Here is a 13998-nt window from a genome sequence, read left to right as displayed (position 1 = left end):
AGGAAGAATGAACAAAATCCACCTTGCTCTTCAGAGCTTAAAAAAAAAAAAAAAAAAAAAGCCTTCTTGTTCAACAGGTTCCAAGGACCTCAGCTTCCATTCTGAAATAGCAGACTGCTGCTCATAATTCTAGGTTCAGTGTCAGGAGATTACTCAGGCCATTCTTGAGGGTCACATCTTTCCTGTTCTATCACACATTATTTTAAAGCAGACACCATCACATAGCAGACCAATCTACTCAGAAAACACTGAGACATTTGATTGCCCTCCCATGACAAAGCACTGAATTACTACAACACAGAAACCTTCCAGTCCCCTCCTCACATCCATCTTTTTATGTGTTTGGTTTTTTCTTTCCTATCACTCAGGAAAATGTAGTGATTTTATCAGCTTGATGATCAATTAAAAGCTATTTAGGCCAAAATAGTAGAAGTCAAGTGGGGAGCAGAACCAAACGACCTCCAGAGGTCATTTCTAAACTACTTTATTCTATCATTCATTACAAAAACAAAAAAAGGCTTTCTTTGATCAACTGAAGGCAGCTATGACAAAAAAAAAAAAAAAAAATCAGTTACTGCATCTCACTTGCTCAGTACTGAAGTCCAGTATCAGGTCACCATGATGAACACTACTGAATCACACTCAACTTCCCCAGTTTTTCCTATATTGCAGTTTTCTCTTAAAAAGCAGACTATCACTCTCAGACACAGCAGTTTTCTGCCATGTTAGTCCTGTATATGTTCATGAGTCAACTAAGATTGGCAACAGTCAGCACGTTACAAGACAAGCCTTGTTACAGGCAGAGTAGAATTGTTCGTGTGTGCTTGAACCCCAACTGCCAGACAGAATTAAAGGAGACTACAATTGTGTATTTCCACAGTTAGATTCAACCAACTTGCTGAGAACGATTTTATCACGTGGCAGCATTAGGAGAACAATTGCAGCTCAGAACTAACCATCACAGTAAGTAACCATCCCCACTATTTCAAAGCATGCAGCAGAGAAGCTAGCTGACTTAAGTTGTTTTTCACAGCGACTGGCATCACATGCAGCTGGAAATTTTTGGTTCACAAAAGATTCTTGAATTCATATTTTACATTTAATTATTTTGTCTGGTGAGACATTCTGAACCAAAAAGCTACATGCAAGTGTTTTGTGATAAACAGATGCTTGATAATCTTTCTTAAGGAGCAAAACTTATTCAAGCAAATTGTAAAAACACAGGACAGCTAATGAAACTTTGTATTCCAGTTATCAGCTTCATATCATAAATCAAAACTTTACTATGAAAACACTCTATAAGAAATTGGTCCATACACTGCCATAAGCTTGCTGCAATACTGCATATAAACTATCAAGAGCAAATTTACAGTAAACTGTACTACTTCAGAAAAACATCCATTGGCCCAAAGGTAATTGCTTACCCTGCTACCAAAAAGTTCAGATGCATCACTGCCTTCACTGTCAGTACTGAATTGGGCAGTGACAGCTTGATTAAAAATTTCCACTACTAAGAATTTGTCAGAGTCCACAAACTGCTTAATAGGGAGTGTTACTAATTTTGCAGGTGATGAACAGGACACACATCATCAGACCAGCCAATGGAAGATCCCAGAAACATTCCAGGTCCCAGTTTTTGACAAGACAGTACACGGCGTACAACTTTGGGCCCTGATTATACGCTGGTACAATAATTCCGCCTCAGTGTGACAGAAGACAGACCAGTGATGAGCAGTGTTCTATGTGCTACTTACTAATTCCCTAGTTAGAAAATGCAGCACAGCCTAAAGAAGTAACACAGACAGTTCTGACGCTCACTTACACTGCTAAGTACCAACATGCAGGTTAATTGAACAGTAACTTTCCTACTCAAACCTCAGCTTCACTGCTGAAAAATGAAAGCGGTTTAGTCAGGTTGTCTCACCAAATGGTCTCAAAGTAAATAATACTTATCAGTAATATAAAGACTTACAAAAACTCATCACGACTTCAACTATGAAATTAAAGTCAGCTCCATCTGGTTTCAAAAGAAAAAAAAAATGCTGTACTGGGAATGCAGGGTCCTTGTTACCCATAGCCATACACCTCAAGCATCAGCATGATATTACAAAAGGCCTTCACTGCAATTCTTTTCTATAATGTATACATCCTGAGTTTGAAGACAATAGGTCAAAGCATAATATAGAAATAAAAGAAACTTCTGCATGGCTCCTTATCAAGGAGGAGTTTCAATCACTCATTTACTAAGATACAGGTTATTTCCCTGCTGGTTACCAGCCAGAACTTCTACAAGACATGAAAAGACTCCATTTTCATAAGCCTCTTACTCAACACATCAGCACTCCTACTAAAGTAGATCTGCTATATTAATAAGTAGTAATGCCACATCACAGATGACCTACAATTTTTCTACTAACAGCTAAAGCCAGTTTCAAATCCTACCTATAGAGCCATCTGGAGCCTGGAGAACACAGACTACAAGTCAGTATCACAAGCTGAACACCAGATTTTACAGAAACACTAAGAGGAAAAAAAAATAACACCCACACTCAGACCACCTATATTTCTATCTCAAGAATAGGAGGCACTCAGCAACAAATGTTCCAGAAAAAAACTTCAATTTTTAAGATCAAACCTATAGAACTACACTATGTGCACAATTGAGCCACTCACAATAAGTTCCCTTGCCACAAGCTGAAAACGTGAGCTTTTAAGAAGCACTAGAAGTGTTATTTACTCACCAGAATACCGCTTTTAAACATTTTAGTTGAGTGTGACACCTGTAAAAATTGAAATACTACAATTTTCATTAATATATTTAGTCCCTATGAATATTTATCAGTTAGGGTATCAAAAAGCAGAGAGGTATTGTTATTTTTCAAGCACTGCTTTGATCTTCATCACACATTTGTATATGCATGTATTAAAATTTTTTAAAATACTTTGAAATCTCACAGATCTGTTTAAGCAGCAATTAAACACACACAGCCTGCATACAACCAGGAACAATCTTGGAGGTGGGGAAGGAAAGAGAGAACCGTAAAGAAGGCAGCAGATAAACAGAAGCAATCACAGCAAGGCCTGCTTGTTTTTGAAGCCTTCCAAAGGAACTATATCCAGTTACAGCAAAAAAAGCTTGTGAAATAAACTAAAATGTAAGTCATTAAACACCTCCTCTTCCCTATTCTGAAGGATGTATGTCATACAGTGAGGTGGTAACTAATTAGCTCCTCTTCCTGACAGCTTTTAAAGCACCAGGAAGCTCAGTAAGCAGAACGCAGTGCAGAAACTGTGGAAGTTGCCCCATTCAAGGAAAGTTTTGTACTGTGGGGTTAGAAAGCCCAGATCGGTGTTGTGACTGCAACAGGGTAGGGAAATGGCAAGGTAGGCAAAAAAAAAAAAAGAGAGCGAGACGATGCAATCTTGTAGAATCGTCTGGAAATACATATATATATGAAATATTTCTAACTAAAATTAATACTAGATTGCTACACGTAACAAAACCACCCTCCAAACAAACTGCACAGGCTCTGAAAACGCTCCCAAGCCACACACCAGAGCTACAGAATCAATGTAGGCCAGTACCAAGCACCCATTTCTTCCCGTGTGTAAATGCGACACAATCAGGCCTCACAAGCAGGCCTTCCCAGCACAGGCAGGACCTTTGTTCCTTACGTCGATGTTTTTCCCCCGAAGCCCTCGACATAACTTTCCATTCTTCCCCCCGTTCTCTCCCGGCTCACGGCCCAGACTCTCGGGCCGCCCCCGCTCGGAGCCCCCCGGCGGCCGAGGGCCGGCGCACCAGGAAGGGGGGCCGGGAACAATGCCGGGCCACGGCGCAGGAAAGCAGGCCCGCAGCGCGGCGGGCAGCGCCGGGACGGCACCGGGCAGCGCCGGGCGGGCGGACCGGCAGCCGCCGCCGGAGCGACCTCCGAGCGCGATACGTTATGCAAGAGAACGGCGCGGCCGGGAACTCGTATCGCGACCGAAAGCGACAAAAAACAGCGGCTCCGGAGTGCTGGCTGCGAAAATAATCCGGCGGGCAGGGCCGCAGCTCGGCCCTACATCGCCTCCGTTGTCTCCCCACCTCCTTCCTCTTCCTTCCCCCAGAAAGGCTCTGAAATATGGACGACGGGCGATTATGGAGCATTTTTGCCAAACCGGGCTGTGAGGTGGGGGGGGGGAGGGGGAGAGGAGTTGCTTTTTTTTTTTATTTTTCCTCTAAGATATTTGATAGCGTCTACGGGAAAGGAAAAAAGAAAGAAAAAAATAAATAAAGAAGGAAAGAAAAAGAAAAACAAAGAAAAACACGGGAAAAATCATCAGGGCAAAGGGGCCGACGGCAGCGGGGGAGGGAGAGGCGGAAGGGCACGGCGCGGTGTCAACACTGACGCTGCCCTTTTGTATCGGCAGCGGCAGCGGCAGCGGCACCGGGCCGGGCCGCCCCCCCCCCCCTCCGGCCTCTCGCGGCCCTCAGCCCCCACCGCCACCCCGGGCTCCGCGCCCACCCCCCCGCCCGGAGGCGAGGAACAGCGGCCCGGCCCCGCGGCCCGATGGCCGGCCCAATTGCCGCCCCGCCGACCCCGCGGCCCCCGTACCCCGCACCCACCTCGGAGCCCAGCCGCCCCCGCGCACCCCAACAACGGCCCGGGCCGGAGCCCCGGAGAAGGGCGGCGCGGTTGGGCAGACGCGGCGGGGCCCATAGAACGGGGGCCCGGGAACCGGGGACTCGGAACGCCAAGGAGCCCCAGAACACTGAGGCCCCGCGGCCCACCTCCCCCAGTGGCCCAGCGAGGAAGCGGAGGGGCCGCGGGTACCTAGTTTGTCCCGATGCGGCCTCCACAGACGCTCCGTGCCTCCTCGCCGCCCGGCAGCAGCCGCCTCTCTTCCCTTCAATTATCAGCTGAAGCCGCAGCACCGAGCGGCATCCGCCTCCGCCGCCGAACCCCTTCCAGCGGCGCGGGGGGGAGCCCGGCGGACTACTTTCTCCCGGCGTCGAGGCCCCGCCGGGGCCCGCGCAGCCTCCGGCCCGACGGGCGGCCCCCGCCCGGGCTGCCGCCCCCCACGCGGCCCCCGCGGCGGCCGTGCGCGCGCTCGGTTCCCTGCGCTCGGTGGGTTCGGCGGCCGCAGCGCGGTATCCCTCCGCCGGGGTCGTCACCCCGGGGTCCGCGCCGGGACCTCCCCTCCGGCAGGGGGCGGGAGGGGCGAGAGAGGCCCGCGGGGCAGCGGCGCTCCGCGGGGGGCTCAAACGCTGGCCGGCCGCTGTGCAGGAGCCGGCTCTGCTCCTTTAAGAGGGGGCCGGGCCGGCGGTGACCCCGCGCGATGTCCGCCTCTTCCTGGTTGCTATAGTCACCGCCTTCCAGCGTCCCAAAATGGCGCCGTGCTGCCCGCGGAGGCGTCCGAGGGTGCGTCTCGGCCCTGAGCGAGGACCGCCGGCGGCCGCTGTCACCTGGCGCGAGGTGCGGGCTGGGCCGCTTGGATCGCGGCTTTGAATTCTCTCTCCTTTCTGTCTGAGGCGCCGGGGGGGCCGTTCCCACCTGTTGCCGCTGCTGTGAGGGCCGCGTTGAGGGAAGGGGCGCGGGGCATCCCGAGGGAGGGAGCTGTCGCCTAAAGGAGGGCGGTGAGAGGCGGGGTGGGGGACGCCGCTCATGCCCGAGGGTGAGGGGGGGGGCTGGGTGAGTGCTGGGGGGGAAAGTCCTGTGAGGTGTTGGCGCCTCGAGAACGTGTGCGAACACGTGTGACTTGGTCATCTTGAAACTAAGTGATGTTACAGAAAGGTATGGTAAACGATGGAAGTAAGCGGGCGAATCGCAAATACTTAATTACGTCCCTGTATTTGTCCTAGGGAAAGGCAAGATGAGCTGCGCCTCAGGGTAGCTGGATTTGAGAAAGAAAATAGTCCAACAACTCGCTCTAGGAGAATAAAGCTAAATTGTCTGTCGGGGGAATAGGAAGACTGAAAACAGCCAAATGGTTTTCTTCCGGAGATGAGGAAACTTGTCAGGTTTGCAATCGAGAAATTAAAGGGAGTGGGAGGTGGCAAACTGAATTAAGCTGCTAGTCCAAATAACCTGTGGTTTTGGTTTTTTTAATGTGCTCCTTCTCTTGGTTTCTGTCATGCCACTTTTTTTAAATTCACTGGAGCCTGTAGATGTTTCAGAAAGCGTCCCGTAGACGCTATCAAATATCTTAGAGGAAAAATAACGGAGGAGGGTAATTTCAATCTCCCCCAAAATTTGTTTGAGGTAGAAGTTCCAGAGTAACTCCAGGGACCTCTAAGTTCCAAAATGAAGAGTGGTTATGGTGCTGCGCAACAGCTGAGAAATGTGTTATGTTTCATAGCTGAAGTCTTGTAATGGGCCTTCCCGATGGACCTTGTGGCAATCGTATCAGTGCTGTGATATTTGTGGAGCATTCATTGAGTGCTCTGGGCTATTTAACATACACTTTTGCACTCAGCTAGTAATCTAAAGCTCTAGCCGTGCACACAGTTATATGTACACTGAATTTTCTACTTTGATTAGTCCCATTCTTGAAAGTCAATGTTTTAGAAATGATGCATTGTTTTTTTTAAGCAGAAAAAAAGTGTCCACAGCTCTATGGTGTATTTGTGTGAAGGCTTTTGTATTTTTGTGAGCACAGCCCTACTTTGAATTGGCTCTGTAAGCTTTATGTGAGCAGTAAATTTGGCTCTTCGATGGCAAAGTTAGTAATTTGGGAATGGTTTATACAGCTTCAGAATGTATAGACCAGTAGTCATGGGCAGGCATTCCAGGTACCAGCTGACTAACAACTCAAACTATCCTGGAACAAGAAATCCCTCTGCAAATACAGAAAGCCTTAGGGAAGTTTTAGAGCAAAAAAAATACAGTTGAACAAACGGCGGTCCTCTGTGGGGAAGAAACCAGTGCATTGCAACAAGCTTTGTGTTCAGCCCTGTCAACACTGTTTTGTCCAGCTTTTTCCCCTCGCTCCAGGGAATTGAATTTTTTCTTCCATTATGCACCCTGGTATACAAGGGATGTTCTACAGACAGTTTTTCTGAAGTCTGCTACTGCCTCATGGTCAGTACAGTAGGCTTAAGCTGTATAATTGAACATAAGTGAATTGAAATTGCTACAAATAAAAATAAAGGATATCTCTGAAACCAGAGGTAAGTGTACACTAACAGATTTGCTGAGCCTAAGCAGTGAAAACAGGAGGACAAAACAGGCTAGGCTGCGATGCAGAGGTGTGCGTCTTTGGCTGTAAGCATGTCAATTACTGCAGAAATAATTCAGAAAACATTATTTTTCAATACTGCTATTTGCAATATTGGCAAGGTGTACTACTGCATCTTTACTTGTCTTTAACTTGAACCTAGAGAAACTAGGACACGTGGAAAAAAGAAAACAAGGCCTGATGCAGGCAAATTATATAGGAAGCAGATTGGAACAGAGGCTGTTCGAACTCTTTTTAACCAGTCAAATGCAGCAGTAGTTGAAAAACATTAGCAAGAAATATGCATTTGTGTGGATGTATTTGAGCCCCAGGAGGCCCTGGTGCTAACTTCACCTTCTGCAACAAAAGACAGCTTCCATCCCAGATAAAAATTCAATTTCAATTAACATTTCAAATTTAGAGTCAGTAAACAAAAGTATTGACTACTTACTAGCAAGCGTGAATTTCTACTGAGAAGCCAGGAGGAGAGGATTGCCAGGTAGCTTCTGTTTAAGCTACCTGAAGGTGGATACTGAAGGAGGAGCCTTATAATTGACTGCAAAAAAACTTTTCTCAAAATAGACTGTACAGAAGTGCAGGTCAATAAGTATTCGTGGTATGCAGCTTAAATAGCTAGATTGTATAGAAAAAGATCTTTAGAACCAACAGTGAAAGTATTTTATTTTAGATAGCCGTTTTAAGGCTGTAATCATAACTTCACAAATGCAGGGAAACTATTCTACACATTCATTCACCATGGGCATGTAACAGTTCCACTGCAGAAATAGAAAAATGAAGATTTCTGAAGTCCACATTGCTCTGTCCAGCCACATAATAGATCTTCACAGCATAAATGGGACTAGGTGCTCTTCAAAGGTAGTGAGGCTTTTTTTTTTTTGCTTTGCTACTTAACACAGAACAACTGTTCCACTTAATCATTTCTCTACCAGGTAAAACATGCAGTGATACAGATAAATTTGCAAGTTTATTTTGTGGGGTGCTGTCCTTTGGCTTAAATAGTACCATTGTATGTAGGTAGCAGTGTGTGTACACATACATACGAGATTGGTCTTTTTTAATTTCAGTAAATATTCTCTCTTGACAGTATTGTTTTGTTTTTTTCAGTTTCCACTTATGAAACAATCTGCTTCCTGGTCACTGCGGTATCTTTCCTGTGCATTTCTTCCTATTAGAACTTTTATTGTAAGCAAGAGGTCTTTTGAAAGCCTGGTGCAAAGGCATTGTTATTTGCTTCGTCTTCTGGAAAATTGTGTCATTTTAAGTTTTAAGATCATATTTGACTTCCTGTGCCAAAATCACATTGCTGACTTGATTGTCATTTGATCAATTATTATCCCAATGTCTGTCTTCCCATTGTCAGTTTCCAGCTCAACCTTTTGGCTAATTGCAGAAATTATTCCTAAATGAATGACCTTGCCATTAGAATTTTCAATTTCATTTTTCTCCCCCCAGCAGCCTTTTGAGTTTGTTATGGAAAGGTTGCTGTACATGTCAGGACAAATGTACTACAGAGAGAACAGATTTGGCCATAAAATCTCTGTATATACAAGAAATTCTGGTAAAGTTTATGGAAACAGTGGATAATTCTGATTTTGTGTGTGCAGAACGTATAGAATGGGAATTTTTGTCTTGAGGCTACCATCAAGATGGCAACTTGTTTAACATGCCTTTCTAGCTACCTTTCATTGTGCATGTTCTTCAATCATTTTTGAAATGCCAAATTAATATTTGATATGCCTGTTATAATTTGGCAAGGTAGGTCACCAACAATAGACATTATCTGTTTGTACAAAGCAGGCACTAAGCCATATTGCTTCCAACGCTGAACATAAAATCACTCCAGATAACCACATAAGTAACCTTTCAAAATAAAATTTCTTACCAGTGATCTTACAGTTGACAAGTACAGACTGTAAAAATTGCAAGAGAGGAATCCAGATGGTAGGGTAGTATGGAAAAGGTCTGTCACTCATGTAACAAGCTATAGAGACCAAAAAAAATTCTTAATCTGCTTATAGGACAGGCTGATAACTGGAAAGATGAAGCTGGTAACAAAAGAAACATAATGAGAAAATGATATACTCAATGTGTAATTAATACTAGCATCTGTCACCTCACAGACGCTGCACTAATCAGAGGATTCTGTCATGATAGTAAAATGTTTAGAAACTTAACCTGTAAAATAATGGAATCAGATGTATATAAAATTTGTGGTGTTTTGTGCAGTATTCTATACATGATCTGCTTGTATAGTGGGATAGCTGAATTTTATTGAATGTGTGATTGCAGAATTGTATGTATGGTCCAGCTAGACCAGTATACACCAGCTAGACTCTGTAACAAATACATACAGGGCATGTGGATGTGCAAATAGTGTAAGTAACACTAGGCAAACAATTCTGACGACTGTTCTTGTTCTTTACCCATCATTGCTTCTTTTGTCTGTTGTTCATTTCTGCATCTTAAGTTGTTTTCTGATTAAATCAATGCATTCTGAGCACAACGTATTATTTTGAATGCTGTGAGTAGCACAATATTTTCTTAAAGTAACAATCTTGTAATTAATTGTTTTCTGGAACTTTTAGTGCTAAATAGAAATTCCAAACCTGCAGCACTTAATCTCAAAAGCCACTTAAAACTGCTTTTCAATAAACAATGTTAATAAAGATTAGAAAAATAAAAATTAAAAAATAGCATCATCGATAACATTTCATATTGCTGTTCTACCTTGAGCTTGTTGAGCTTGTTGGTAAATCTTAATGCTGACACTTGGTGTATAATCTGTTTGATTAACAGAAGATGTCACTTTGAAGTGCTTAAGCAAAATGGATTGGTGGGGAAAAAAAAAAAAAAAAAAAAAAGATGTTTGGTATAATATGAAATTAATTATAGATTAATTACTGTAGTAACTTTTTTTTTTCCCCAAGATTAATCTGATCTTTAAGTAAAGATCTGTAAAAGCTGAACCTTTTTCAAAGTCTTACAATTTTGTTTGCGTTTCAATCTTGTAGGATGCTGCAACAGTTATTGCCTATCCAGACCACTTCTGTTCTCTTCCTTGACATTTAAAACTGAAGATTTGAGTTCTTAATGAACCAAAGCAAGTGCACAAATTTATCTTCAGGGGCATTTAAACAAAATAGTTATGTTATGAGTTATTTGTATAGAGGATGTCATTTGCATAAAATTATCAACTTCTTGTCTTAAATTAGAGTAGTTTGGAGCACGGCTCCTTCATGTCAGGAGAAGGACGCCATTTTGTGTCAGCTCAGGAAGTTCTCCATTCTGCTGATGAAGCATATTTTCAAAATAACTAAACATTTTCAGTGGGTTCATACAGTGCTAAGGAAAGATTACCTGGGAATGTTTGTAAAACATAAAATACATCAAGAAATCTCCTTCCCATTTTCACTGTCAGATATCTAAATAAACAGCAGAACTGCTTGAAAACTGGAAACTGTTCGTTTAGGGAAGTCATGGTTTGTTGGGAAAACACAGATATTGCTACTGGATGTTTTTGTCCAAAACTAAAACGATTTAGTTATGATTAGCAGTGTTGTTGGCTACTGATTTAGCTATGTTGTGATGTGTTGTAGTTTGGATGCCTGTTATTAATATGCTACTTCCATAATGTGCCATCTCTGGCTGTACACAATTGTTTGATCTTATTCATACCATTTTGAGAAAGATTTGGGAATTCTTTAGTCATGCTGCAGTGTTAAGGACTTAATGCAGAATAGGAATTCAACTGATACAGGGAAACTGGGACTGAAATCCAGTTTGTGATATGTTGCAGCTTAGGGCTTCCCTTACTGATTAATCAAGGATTTCCTCCAGAGGCATTATATGCAGTGGTGCAAGTATTTTTCTTTCTAAACTACTCAAATTTCTGTTGTTTTCTTTTGTTTCTTTTTTCCCTTCCACAGATGTTACTGAATGCCAGCCTTGTGAGAAATTCATGTATGAATTTAAAATTAGTGATATGACCTTAATTTGCACCAGGGTAAGTTTAGGTTGGATATCAGCAAAAACTTCTTTACTGAAAAGGTTGTTTGTTAAGCACTGGAATAGACTCCTCAGGGAGGTGATTGAGTCACCATCTCTGGATGTGTTTAAAATCCATTTGGATGTGGTGCTCAGGGACATGATTTAGCAGAGGATTGTTAGTTAGGGTGGTATGGTTAGGTTGTGGTTGGACTCAATGATCTTTAAGATCTTTTCCAACCTGAGTGATTCTATGATTCTGTGATTGATATGAAGTCCCAAACTGAAATTCCCACCTTACAAACATTTGTCTGTTAGACTACAATAATTCAGTACTATCATAAAGCTTATAAAGATTTGTTTTTGAATAGTTCAAATATTGTGTTTGAAGAAGTGCTGGGATATTTTCTATCAACTCCAATTAAGGTATTTTTAGTTTGTTTTTTCATCACTTGCTATTAATCTGATTTTCTGTGTTACAGGAAGGCCTATAAGTGAACTTTTTGTGTAGTCTAAGTTAGTTTTCATCAACTTATAACTAATCTTTATTATGCAAACAGCAATACCACACTGAATTGCAATGATGAAGCTACCATTTTAAAGTTTCATCTGTGGCTTTCTTCAAAGGTATCGTGCTCAATCTAGTTCTACCTGTAGGAATGTTTTTCAGGTGATGAAGGTGTTATTTTGTCCATCTCAGCATGTGACAGTACCTTCTGCTTAAGTAAATGCTAATGGGTTGTTCACATGTGGTTGTTTAGAACCCTCGTTAATGTCAGTGACTTTTCCATCTAATTCTTCACTTGCCTTACTTTGGGTAGAGCATCCAGCATCTCTGTTGGCTCTCTGTTTTAGGAAACTTGAGGAATAATTGTACTTCTGTATTCCTGAAATAAACTTTGTGGTCTTATCTTTGGTCTTGTTTCCTCTCTTCCTTCTTCAATTTAAGAATGTAATTATTTGTTCATTTCTGTTGCTTTTATTAACGAAGAGCTTTTTTCTTTATTTCGTTTCCTGTATACACTGGGGCATTCATCATGAAGAGCTATCAGATATGTTTACTTGACTACGTGCATTGTGTATTTTTACTTATTTATTCTTCATTATTTAAAAACAAAAAAGCATCACTCAATAATGTGTTTAAGGGAAGAAAGAAAGAAGATCAGTAGGCAAAGCTAGGGCAGAATCAGGATTTTATCTCTGTGTGCTAAGCTGTACAAGATTGCTTCTAAATATGCACCAGTGTGACTTGTTTTTGAACAAATTTTCTGAGGTTGATCTAAACTGCACTACGGAGATTTGTAAAGAATTACCTGACTTTGGATTGGGCGTAACTAAATCAGTGTATGTTTGTCCTGGTTTTATCAGTATTCCATATCATAACATCATGCTACAGGCTGTTGGGAGCAGAGACGCGGCGCAGTGCGGAGCTGTGCTTCTTGTTTATCTCCAGCAGTCTCATGTGAGACCTGACTCTCCAAGAGGAAGATACTCTGGGATGTACTGCATTTCCCAGGAGCCTCCACATGGTTTCCGATTCCGGGGGATGGGGAAGAGCCGTCTTTTCTGAGGGGTGAGCGGTGGAGGGCCTGTCGATAAAGGCTCAGGCTGACTCTCTGATCCTGTTTTGCTTTTGGTTCATTTTTATTTATTGCTCGTAATTATTCTGTATTATCTCACATTCCTTTTAATAAATTAGTTTCTCCTATCTGAAACGGGCTTTTCCCTCTTCCTTCGCACCCCTTTCTCCTGAGGGGAGAGAGGGATGTCGTGTGATTAACTCTTCAAACGACGACACTATTTTGGTGCCCACCGTGGGGTGTCACCCAGATGTCCTGTATGGGACCCCGGTGTCACTCAGATCTCCACGGGGCAACAAAAAAGTGTCATGTGATTAATTCTTCAAACCATAACAGTGTTAAACTGAAATAAGCCTAAGTTAAACCAAAGTAGAAGTGCCTGCAGCTTTTGTATGGGCTGCATTAAATTAGGTTAAAATGGTGCAGGGGGTATAAATGTCAGTTGTTGGATAAAACCTAAATTAGAGAAATTAAGAGAAATTTGGTAACAAAAAGAAAGAGCGTTAGAAGTCAACGTGCAGTGAAATGATGAAAGTCTTTTGTGGAAAAGGCAAAATAATATCATAGAAGCAGAAACCCAGGATAGTGTCTGAAGCTGGAGTTCTAAATAGCATAATAGGATGGTGGTGAACAATAGAGTGAAATCAATGACAGATGGAGACCGCAGACAAGAGAAGCTAAGTAGCTGGGAATTATCAAAAGAGCAAGCAGATACGTGATAGGAAATGCAGTGCACATTTTTAATATACATACACATCAAATTATCACAGCCACTGATAACAAAAGGATAGTTGTCAGCATGAGTTATGTTAGTGCTAAAGCAGAGCTGTGCAGTAATTCCTATGTAACTTACAATGATTCCAAAACCTACAGGTAACAATTAATTTCATGTTTTAAAAAAAATAGGATTGGACAAATCCAGTGTTTAAATAAGCATAGAAAAAAACCCAAAACTTTTCAGAAAGCATGCTACCTTTAGTACTGGGTTAGTAACTGAGAAAATGGACATATTTGTCAGCACAGCTGTTTCTGGAAAACAGAGACATAGATGGTATTCAGGTACGTTAGAATGCCTGTACAATGTGATGGATTCTTCAGCACTCCTGTTCTTTCACCTGATGTCATTGAAGATGTAAACAGATAATAAGGGAACTTCAGAAAACATGAGTGTATATCTACTGTAAAAAGGTGTGATGGGATTTCTGGGGCCGAC

At 42.5% G+C, this 13998-nt stretch overlaps 1 protein-coding gene and 1 long non-coding RNA gene across 9 annotated transcripts in view; one reads left to right on the top strand and one right to left on the bottom strand.

Moving 5' to 3' along the window:
- TRIP12 (thyroid hormone receptor interactor 12) overlaps positions 1-4941 on the bottom strand; it is a 68048-nt gene extending 63107 nt beyond the window's left edge. For 7 of the 8 annotated variants that reach the window (XM_048955638.1, XM_048955640.1, XM_048955641.1 and 4 more), the window contains exon 1: positions 4818-4941. The gene's annotated coding sequence lies outside the window, so the exon portion shown is untranslated. Of the gene's footprint in view, positions 1-4609; positions 4716-4817 lie in introns of those variants that run through there. The other variant, XM_048955639.1, reaches the window with a different exon arrangement.
- A 116-nt stretch (positions 4942-5057) lies between these two features.
- LOC125697899 (uncharacterized) lies at positions 5058-10090 on the top strand. Its single transcript, XR_007378974.1, has 3 exons — positions 5058-5459; positions 5846-6004; positions 8326-10090. It is a non-coding gene; the product is annotated as an uncharacterized LOC125697899 (long non-coding RNA).
- Positions 10091-13998: the final 3908 nt, after the last annotated feature.

The sequence above is a fragment of the Lagopus muta genome, chromosome 9 (assembly GCF_023343835.1).
Source record: "Lagopus muta isolate bLagMut1 chromosome 9, bLagMut1 primary, whole genome shotgun sequence".
NCBI lineage: Eukaryota > Metazoa > Chordata > Aves > Galliformes > Phasianidae > Lagopus > Lagopus muta.
The sequence above is the reverse complement of the archived record's forward strand: the minus strand, read 5'-3'. Positions and strand labels throughout refer to the sequence as shown.